Source organism: Euprymna scolopes, chromosome 40 (assembly GCF_053919585.1).
Source record: "Euprymna scolopes isolate OS-2025 chromosome 40, ASM5391958v1, whole genome shotgun sequence".
Classification (NCBI taxonomy): domain Eukaryota; kingdom Metazoa; phylum Mollusca; class Cephalopoda; order Sepiida; family Sepiolidae; genus Euprymna; species Euprymna scolopes.
Genome location: NC_136521.1, coordinates 52522726 through 52533855, shown reverse-complemented (window position 1 = coordinate 52533855; position 11130 = coordinate 52522726). Strand labels below are relative to the sequence as shown.

The following is an 11130-nucleotide window of genomic DNA, read 5'->3' as shown; positions in this document are numbered from 1 at the left end:
TAGTTTTTTTCTCTCTTCCTCTTTTCTCTCTCTCTCTCTCTCTCTCTCTCTCTCTATCTATCTATCTATATATCTATCTAACTATATGTGTGTGTGTGTGTGTGTGTGTGTGTGTGTGTGTGTGTGTGTGTGTGTGTGTGTGTGTGTGTGTGTGTGTGTGTGTGTGTGTAGTCATATTTTGGGGGAAAAGAATTCCAGCAGAGTGCTCCATGATAAGAAAAAACTTTTCAAAATAAGAGCGAAATATTTATATTTTTTTTTTCAGAAGTTTACCCTCTGTGCCGTCAGTTTCAAACCTGATATTAGAAAACCGTTTTAGATCCCAATATCAAGTTCTCTTCAGCCGATCTATTTCATCTGTTTATAACGAGAATGGACAGATGAGATAGATCGGCTGAAGAGAGTTTGATATTGAGACCTAAAGCGGTTCGCTAATATCAAATTTGAAAGCGACGGTACCGATGGTTTATCTTATCAAAATTTCTAAAAATAAAAATATATGCATAAATATATATATATATATATATATATATATATATATATATATATATATCCTTCTCTTCTCTTATCTCCCTCTCCTCACATCTCTTTCCTCCTTCTTATATTTCCCCACCACGCACCCTCTTTCTCTCTCTTTCTCTCTCTCTCTCTCTTTCTCTCTCTTTCTCTGTTTATATGCATTCAGTTCTCTTTCCACTTCTCGCTTTCTCTCTCCCCACTTCTTCCCCCCCCCACGTCTTTTATAAGCATTTTTATGGTCGTCTATCTCCTTCTATACATAGAAATATCCCCTTTATATTTTCTTTTCCTTTATATATGTTTTTTTTTCTTTCTACCCATATATGCTTTCTCTGCCACGCTCTCTCTCTCTCTCTCTCTCTCTCTCTCTCTCTCTCTCTCTCTCTCTCTCAAACACAATCTATCTTCCTCTCTCTTTTTCTCCCCCTTCCTCATTCCATTAGTTGCTATGATAAACACGTTTTAATGAAATGAATGGTTATAATTACGTATCATATCCCCAGGAACATTCGCTCAGTTACTCCATTAATATATTATTGGGATTTAAAAGAAATAAAATCTTTAAAAACTTCCAAGAAGAACAACCGATTATACGATGCCCCGATGTTCCGTGGCAACTTAATCGCGAAGTTATTCCTACGAGCGCTAAAAAGCAAATTACTATAATTGCTTATACTCTTTCCTTTCCCGTTTCGTTAGAATTCGTTTTCTACCTCACTCACCAAAGTAAAGAAGTTTTCACATGGACGTGTTAATTCGAAAGTATTTTCAGCCAGCTGGAATCATTCTGGGCTTCAAAAAGTAATACCTATACTTGAATGAAGTAATCCGATGCAACCATAGAAATTCCTATAAGACTTAGTCAAGAAAATCAGTCACAACTCGGTCAGACAGAAGTAACCCGAAAACGCATTGTCTACAAACAAGCCCATGCTCCTTTGGCGCCTGAAAATGAGGAAAATAAAACGAGTCAATGATTCAACGGCCAACTTCATCAAAGCACGTACTAGAACGTAAAAGAAAACAATACCACACTGCCAAATGCTTACTTAAGCATATTACTTACGACTAGAATTCATCTTCCTTGCGTATTTTATTAAAAACAGTTATTAAAATTTCATGAATAACTTGATATTGTAATCTCATATAAAAACTTGTGTTATAAACTTTCGTTTTTCTCCATTTTTCATTTACATTTCGTATTTCTCCATTTTCTTTTATATTTCGTATTTCGCCATTTTTCATTTATATTTCGTATTTCTCGATTTTTTATTTATATTTCGTATTTCGCCATATATATTTATATTTCGTATTTCGTCATTTTCATTTATATTTCGTATTTATCCGTTTGTAATTTATTTTTCGTATTTCTCCATTTCAATTTATATTTCGTATTTCTCCAATTATCATTTATTTTTCGTATTTCTCTAATTTTTATTTATATTTCGTATTTCGCCATTTTCATTTATATTTCGTATTTCTCCATTTTTTATTTATATTTCGTATTTCGCCATTTTTATTTATATTTCGTAATTTGCCATTTTCATTTATATTTCGTATTTCTCCATTTTTTATTTATATTTCGTATTTCGCCATTTTTATTTATATTTCGTATTTCGCCATTTTCATTTATATTTCGTATTTCTCCATTTTTTATTTATATTTCGTATTTCGCCATGTACATTTATATTTCGTAATTTGCCATTTTCATTTATATTTCGTATTTCTCGATTTTTCATTTATATTTCGTATTTCTCCATTTTTCATTTATATTTCGTATTTCGCCATTTTTCATTTATATTTCGTATTTCTCGATTTTTCATTTATATTTCGTATTTCTCGATTTTTTATTTATATTTCGTATTTCGCCATTTTCATTTATATTTCGTATTTCTCCATTTGTCATTTATTTTTCGGATTTCTCCAATTTTTATTTATATTTCGTATTTCGCGATTTTCATTTATATTTCGTATTTCTCCATTTGTCATTTATTTTTCGGATTTCTCCAATTTTTATTTATATTTCGTATTTCGCGATTTTGATTTATATTTCGTATTTCTCCATTTGTCATTTATTTTTCGTATTTCGCCAATTTTTATTTATATTTCGTATTTCGCCATTTTTATTTATTTTCGTATTTATCAATTTTTCATTTATATTTCGTATTTCGCCATTTTCATTTTAAATTTGTATTTCTCCATTTTTCATTTATATTTAATATTTCGCCATTTTTATATTTATTTCGAATTTCTCTATTCTTTTATATTTCGTATTTCGCCATTTTCATTAATATTTTGTATTTCTCGATTTTTTATTTATATTTCGTAATTTGTAATTTTTAGTTATATTTCGTATTTCTCCATTTTTTATTTATATTTCGCCATTTTCCATTTGCATTTATATTTCGTATTTCGCCCTTTTGCATTTATATTTCGTATTTCTCCATTTTCATTTATATTTCGTATTTCTCCATTTTCATTTATAAAACTCTGAACTGCAATCCATGGTACCAAACTTTCACAAAACACGCTCAACTAGTTACAACCACTATATGCGTTCACCACCCACTCTCTGACTGTGCCTAAATATATATGCAGATTCCATGAACAAAGATTCTTCCCCAAAACTGTTCCGCTGACCTGCTTTCTGGTTGAATACAACATGTTAGCCTTCAAATGCAATATAAACAAGTTATTGTTGAGCCGTGGCCATAAGTAGTCAAATTCTACCCAATTTACACCATTAACGATTACTACATTACCACGTTACATTCATTAACCCCTATTCTCGAGTGGCCTCCAGGCCTTTGTAAGTTTGACCCAAAAATAAAAAAAAAGAAATTTAGCACTTGCTATCTGGTGACCCTTCTGTTATCTTAATGTTTAATTTTATTTTTAGTTTATTATGCATGCTCCGTGTAAATAGTCGTCATTTTCTTTCTTTCAGTAAAAACATAACATTTATACCCCAAATGTCGGTGTCGTTCTTGGCTCTTAATAAGAAGGTAAACGGACACACATACACAATGTCACACTGTCAAATACTCACGTACATTATATTATTTATTACACACGCGTGGTATTCAATCTATGAACATACTGATTTGTTTTACTATTTCCTCAATTTTTTTACCCAAACGCGTTTTTGGAGTTATGGACATTTTCATTATTGTAATAACTTTTATATTCTACGATCCGCCCTCACCAAACTCTTACAAGAAACACATGTCTAGCGTAAAACACTATCAATAATTCCCCCACACTCTTTATCTGTGCCTAAACCTAAACGTAGATTCCATGAAAAAAGCTTCTTTCTTAGAACTGCACGCCTGTGGAACTGTCTTCCGTTTTCCTGCTTTCCAGCTGAATACAATATGGTTGTCTTCAAGTCCGACGTAAACAAGTTCTTGATGCGCAGTTCCACTAAAGTTAACAAATGTACCGAATTTCCATTATTAACAATTGATATATTGTTCAATTTACTACTGTACACTCTTAACCCTTATCCTCGAGCGGTCTTTGGGCCTTGATAAGTGGTGATGCCTATGTAAAAAAAACTTTTATATTCTTATATCATGTATAAAATTGCTTTGTTATAAAATTTCGTTTATCTCTATTTTTTTTCATTTATAAAACTGTTTATGTTTTAGTGAAGTAGTTGTTGTCTGGTGACCCTTCTATTATTAGAATTTTACATGTTATTTTTATTTTATTATGCAAGCATGTTCTATATAAATATCCTTCCGTTTCCTCCTTCGTTTAAACAATATTTTTTCATCCAGTTCCTATTACAGGGTGACACGATAAAATTGTCGCCATAGAAAAGACGATATCATTCTATTTCTGTTTGATGAAAACCGGTTTGCTTTTCTTTTTTTTTTTTTTTTCTTTTTTGCAGACCATCTTCTAGTTGGCTAGTTGGGTACAAATCCCAAGAGCGGTAGGAGCCTTCTATGATGTCTGAAAGTAACACAATGTTCAACGAACGATATCGGAGATGCGCCGCTGTACAACTCATGCTCTCTACTGATTCAAGTTATGACAACAGGACCATTGCCAACAAACTCTAAATGCATCGGTAGATTGCCGCGAATAACAGGGGACGTGCCCAGGGTAATGAAAACAAAGTTTCCGGCCACGGTTACGGTCTTTAGTGTGGTTTCAAGTGAGGGCCACATCGTGCAACCTCACATCTTCGAATCGGCTTGGAAGTCAACACCAAAGTGTACCTGAATGTGCTGAAGTGATCTCCTGGTGCAATCAGGTGGCCGTTGACTCAGGCTTTGTTTCAGAAAAAGTGCTACGATTTTGTACCCTTTTCTCATCTGGTCCCCTCCTTCTCATCTGGTCCCACTGGATTACTACGACCCAGCTGAAACATGGAAGCAGAAATCGAGAAACAATACTCCCAAATGGGGAGGACATCTGTGAAGACCCAACTTTGCGTCTCCCAGGTTTTGCTATAACTAGTAGGAAACATTGGATAGCCGCAAACCGGATCAGAACAAAACACTGCAGGACTGCAGTAAACAAACACAGGTGGGGAATAATAGACTCTCCAATCTGCACAAAGTGCAAAGAAGCACTCTAGGACACAGTACCCCGACTGGAAGGAGGCTGCGCGACAGCCCAGCTATCTGAAGGCAATTTCTCAGACTGGCTAAAAAATGGAGGTATAGAGGTCTAAATATGAAACAATAAAATGCTACTTCAAGATCAAAAACTAGCTGGATGGATTTTGACTCGGGGAAACAGCAATTCTTTCCTCTTTGTCAGAAACATCGTTCATAGAAGATGAGAATTAAAAAACGAGGGTTACGGAGCTGCTGAAAATAAACCAAAATCCAATTTCTACTTTCCTTTAAATTATAAAATTATTACATATTTTTATTGGCTATTATTTTATTTGTAGGATGGAAAATCAAATTATATTCTATTATAGTTTCCTTAATTTTTATTGAAAAAAACATTACTTAATATTCTTTCGTGCTAGTACGAAATATGTAAGGTAAATAAATTTAAGCAAAATTTGGCAAAATACATACCAACGCTGGGTTCGTTTTCTATCTATAATAGAAATTTTACCTGTTCGTTTAAATGTATGTATGTATGTATGTATGTATGTATGTATGTATGTATGTATGTATGTATTGATTTTCAGTTGAACTGTATTCTCGTCGGTTCTTACGTTGATTTATTTGGAAAATTATGTGTGAGTTTGTCAACATTATTGTCATGTGCTGCAGAAGTATGAGTTTTAAAAAACCTTTATTTAAAAAAAAATCCAAGCGTCTTTAAATCATTTTCAGTTGGACTGTATTCTCGTCGGTTCGTACGTTGATTTATTTGGAAAATTATGTGTGAGTTTGTCAACATTATTGTCATGTGCTGCAGAAGTATGAGTTTTAAAAAACCTTTATTTAAAAAAAAATCCAAGCGTCTTTAAATCATTTTCAGTTGGACTGTATTCTCGTCGGTTCGTACGTTGATTTATTTGGAAAATTATGTGTGAGTTTGTCAACATTATTGTCATGTGCTGCAGAAGTATGAGTTTTAAAAAACCTTTATTTAAAAAAATAATCCAAGCGTCTTTAAATCATTTTCAGTTGGACTGTATTCTCGTCGGTTCGTACGTTGATTTATTTGGAAAATTATGTGTAAGTTTGCCAACATTATTGTCATGTGCTGCAGAAGTATGAGTCTAAAAAACTTTTTATTTAAAAAAATAAAAAATAAAAAATTCAAGCAGGAAGGAAAAGGGACAAAAACGGTCCAGTCGCTGATCACTTACTATTTATGACTTTTGGAATGTTTATTCATGTGTATTTTGCATGTATGTGTGTACGTATATGTGTATATGCCTATATGTGTGCCTCTACGTGATTATGTTTGTATGCGTGTGCACATGCATACGTATGTTGGCGTACATCTGTATGTACGCATGTGTTTATTTCCATGTGTATGCGGGGTGGAGAGGGCTCCCGTAGGCCGTAGTGAAGGCAACCCCTCAAGGAGAAGCAAATCTCTGAGTTAAAAAAATAAAGCGGGAGACCAGTACCCGCATTAAGCTGGTCTGCAGTTTGACTTGTTGCTGGCTATCTTGTTCTTGTTTGTTGCTGGATGTCAACATTTTGAACCGAGAGAGAGAGATTTAGCTGTCGTACAAAGCTAAAACTCTGTAACACCATCAGGTATAGATACTCCCTCAGGCATTTGTCTATAAAAAAAATGGTCCTACTTCGATGGAAGAGTTGTGACGTGTGTAGGCCTGATATGCTGGAAGCATGTAATAATTGATCTGCCATCATTATATGTATCTATGAATATATGTATGTAGAGGTGTATGTATGTTTATGTATATGTGTATGTATATGTGTGTATATCTATGTGTATATTTATCTATATATGTAGGTGTATATATGTTTGTGTGTGCATGTATGTGTATATATGCATGTGTGTACATGTTTTTTATATGCGTATGTATGTGTATTTATGCATGTGTGTATTATGTAGATGTATGCATGTGTATGTTTATGTATTCATATATATGTGCATGTATGTATATGTGTATGAGTGCATATTTATGTACGTGTATGTACATGTAGGTAAGTGTATGTATATATATCTGGGCATATGTGTACGTATGTGTATATGTATATGTGTGTATGTATTTGTATATGTGTGTATGTATATCCATATGTATGCATGTGTGTCTGTATACGTATGTATGTGTATTATTCATTGTGTATGTATATATATGTGTATATGTGTATGAGTGCATACGTGTATGTACATGTAGGTAAGTGTATGTATATGTATATATGTGCATATGTGCATATGTGTACGTATGTGTATATGTATGTATATGTGTGTATGTATTTGTATATGTGTGTATGTATTTGTATATGTGTGTATGTATGTATATCTATATGTATGCATATGTGTCTTTATACGTATGTATGTGTATTATTCATTGTGTAGGTATATATGTGTATATGTGTGTATATTTACAGATATGTATGTGTGTATGCGTATATATGTATATTTGCGTGTATATATATATGTATGCCAATAACCGTCTTGTGTATGTTTATGTATGTATAAGTATGTGTATGTATGCGTATATGTAATGTTTATGTATGTATGCATATATCTGGGTTATATGTATGTGTGTATCTGTATGTATGTGTGCATGTATATATATATGTATGTATACCAGTGACCGTCTTCAGTGTCATGTCTGCTTGTGCGTGTGAATTTGGCCGGCAGGGCTAAAGTCATTTTCGGCTCATGGACTTTCAGTACCTGAGGAAGTGGCACTCGTCTGACAAGACGTTGCAATTATCATGTATGTACAAAATTTTGTTGAAATTCAAAGACTTACATTTTTTTTCTTTTATGTAACTCTTGTTTATTTCATCTTGGATCTCTTCATTACAGCTGTTTCATTAATGGGATGGCAATTCTAACATTTTATGTTTCTCATCAACTCGTCAAATGTGATTTCCATCGAGGGTTACCAACAAAACGTTCATTTTGTACATGATAAACCTGGTACGTTCGTTTGGAGAAAAGAAATTCCATCCCCATGTTGTTAAAGGCTGGCCATATGTATGTACGTATGTATTTATGTATGTATGTATGTATGTATGTATGTATGTATGTCCTTTTCATTCGCCCTTTGGAAGGTCTTGTTTTTAATCCTTCAGGGAGACTAGCCGCCCTCCTCACCAAACAAGTCTGGTGGGGTAACCAATTTAGTCGCCGGTGACCCGACCATGAGGCAGGTAGTACTGGGTTACATGGTACCAGTAGCATATGACATGACCTGACATAAGGGCGAATGAACTCTTTTCTGGGTCAACGGCCAACTAGCACCTTGTATATTTGTGTGTGTATATGTGTATTGGGATGGAGAGGGTTCCCATAAGCCGTTGTGAAGGCAACCTTTCTAGGAGAAGCAAATCTCTGATTTAAAAAACCATAAAGCGGAAGACCATTACCCGCATTAAGCTGGTCTGCAGTTTAATTTGTTGCTGGCTATCTTGCTCTTGCTTGTTGCTGGATCTCAACATTTTGAACCGAGAGAGAGACTTAGCTGTCGTACAAAGCTAAGACTCTGTAACATCATATTTGTATAGATACTCCCTCAGGCATTTGGGCTCATGGATTTTAAATGTCTGAGGGAGTGGCACTCGTCTGACCAGACGTTGCAATCATCATCATGTATGTATGTATGTATGTACGAATGTATGTATGTATGTATGTGCGGCATAATCGCATTGACACACCGGTTCTCGTCAGATCACCGAAGTTAAGCAATGTTGAGCCTGGTTAGTACCAGATGGGTGACCACTTGAGAATTCTAGGCGCTGTTTGCGCTCTCCGTTTATCTCGGCATTTGTTTCTAGTCGTCCTGTACTTCACTTGTCACTAGTATTTAACAATGTCGTCTTAGTAGAGGTGTGTTTGGAGATTGCGCACCTCCTGCCACAAAAATTCTATGCGCAAGAAACCTTTCGTGGGTATCCATAGTTTGTCCAAGACTGAAGGAGCCTGCTGTATGTATGTATGTATGTATGTATGTATGTATGTATGTATGTGGTGGTCAATGTCTGGTGTGGACGTGTGTTAAAAGCACATAGATGTCTTAGCGTCATACTATGCTTCTCCCAAACAAATCAACCCCACGTGCACGTCGCGACCACTGATGAACGGTGAGTGTCCTGCGCCATATAACTGGACCTCCACTGCCTTGTGGGCCAAGGTTCTTTTAACCAAAGGCTAAGGGGTAGGTAACCCTGACAGAAACCTCTGCTTAGGCCCTGTCAGCTGCGGCATACAATAACCACCGGCGTGTGGAATATGCTCTGGTGCCCAGCAACCTAAGTCCCAGTCATGGATCAAATGGCATGGTGGGTGGAGAGGGCTCCTGTAAGCCATGGTGAAGGTAACCCTTCTAGAAGAAGGAAACCGCTGATATAAAACCTGCGGCAATTTCTGCTTCCAATGATGTTGACTTGTTTTTCTTTTTGGTTCAATGTGGCAGTTGTTTAGAGAGTGGGATTGTCTTAGTGCAAAGTCTTTCCTGACTATAAAAAGCTTCAAGCAGAGTGATATACAGTGATATGCAATGGGATACACATTTTGCAACCAAATAACAAAAATGGCAAACGGGCATCCAATGATGCAAGGATGGGCGTCAATTGCAATAAGGGCTCTGGAACTTCCAGCGTCTGACCTGGTAGGTGTTCGGGGTACCACATCTTGGACCCGGTCATCAGTGAATGTGTAGAACTATAGAAAGTTCATAGAAATGACCGTCTGACACGTGCTGCAAGTTGTGCTAATATTTGCGTCATTTGAGCCAGAGATATATTAAGTAATGGCAATACTTGAGAACGAGTTGCTTCCATCATGTATGTATGTATGTATGTATGTATTATGTATGTATGTATGTATGTATGTATGTATGTATGTATGCATGTTTGTATGTCTACCTAAAACTTTCGACAAAGGCGACAAATTTTTACGGGATTGGTATAGTGTTGAAGCTCGACCCTTCGGATGACAAATATCGAAAAATTGGTTGAAAAGATTAATTCCTTCATCCTCAACTAGGCACTTTTCTAAATGGAGGTGCCACTTTTTTCGCCGATATTTTCCAAAGTCATCCCCTCTTTTCGATTAAGTAGCCTTAATTTGAACCTTGGTCATTTCTGGTTTGGCGATGGACGCAACAGCAAAAACGTCTCATTTTTTGTTTCTTTTTCACGTTCTTTTCCTCCTTCGCGGTAAGAGTTCGAGCCTGCCTTCCTACTACTACTTTTTTCTTCTTTTTTGCTCAACAAACACCTCCAAACGCCGGGCAACGCCGGGCAACGCCGGGCAACCAGACTAGTTAAATATAAACGTTGAAGTTGCCGTAAGAAAAAAATATCTTAAAAAGGGAGGGAGATTTAATGGAATATGCGTGCGTTGCGGAAGGATGCACTTTCTGAAATTAAAAATAGAGTGAAAGGGAAGAACGGGAGAAGCCATTTTTATCCACATTTTTAAACCAATTTTTTTATAACGAAAAAGAAAACGATTAAATCCGGAATCTAGCGAAGCAAAAAAGTCACTGAATAGTTATAATTACAAATCTTACCCTGAGGCTTTTACAGACGGTCAGTTAATATAAAGCGAACCATACTTGGATTTTTAAAATGAGAAATCTAGAAGAACGTAAAAGACTTTCCGTTGGCCAATCAATTATGCGATGTCTTAACCACGACTTGCGTAGAGCAGGCCTGTTCACTGAAAAATGACATCATGCACGTGGTAAACAAACACGATCTGTCAGGCAGGCTCGATAATGAACGGGAGATTTTTTTAAGCGTCAGAAATTATTTTTTTTAAATGCATTTAAGAAAAGAAAAATGAAGAACCCGATTATTGAATACTAGCAGGATGAGGCGCTCGACTTTGCCGGTTGTGAAATACGCTTAAATATATTTTAATTCATGCAGGTTTCCTATTTATTATTACAGAGCTGATTCTTTATTGAATATCGAATGGAAACTGCACTAACTTTGGGCGGACTAAAAAAGAGGGAAGTTCCATGGGAGT

At 35.5% G+C, this 11130-nt stretch overlaps 1 pseudogene; it reads left to right on the top strand.

The window, feature by feature from the left end:
- Positions 1 to 8783: 8783 nt before the first annotated feature.
- Positions 8784 to 8900, top strand: LOC145265924 (5S ribosomal RNA; annotated as a pseudogene).
- Positions 8901 to 11130: the final 2230 nt, after the last annotated feature.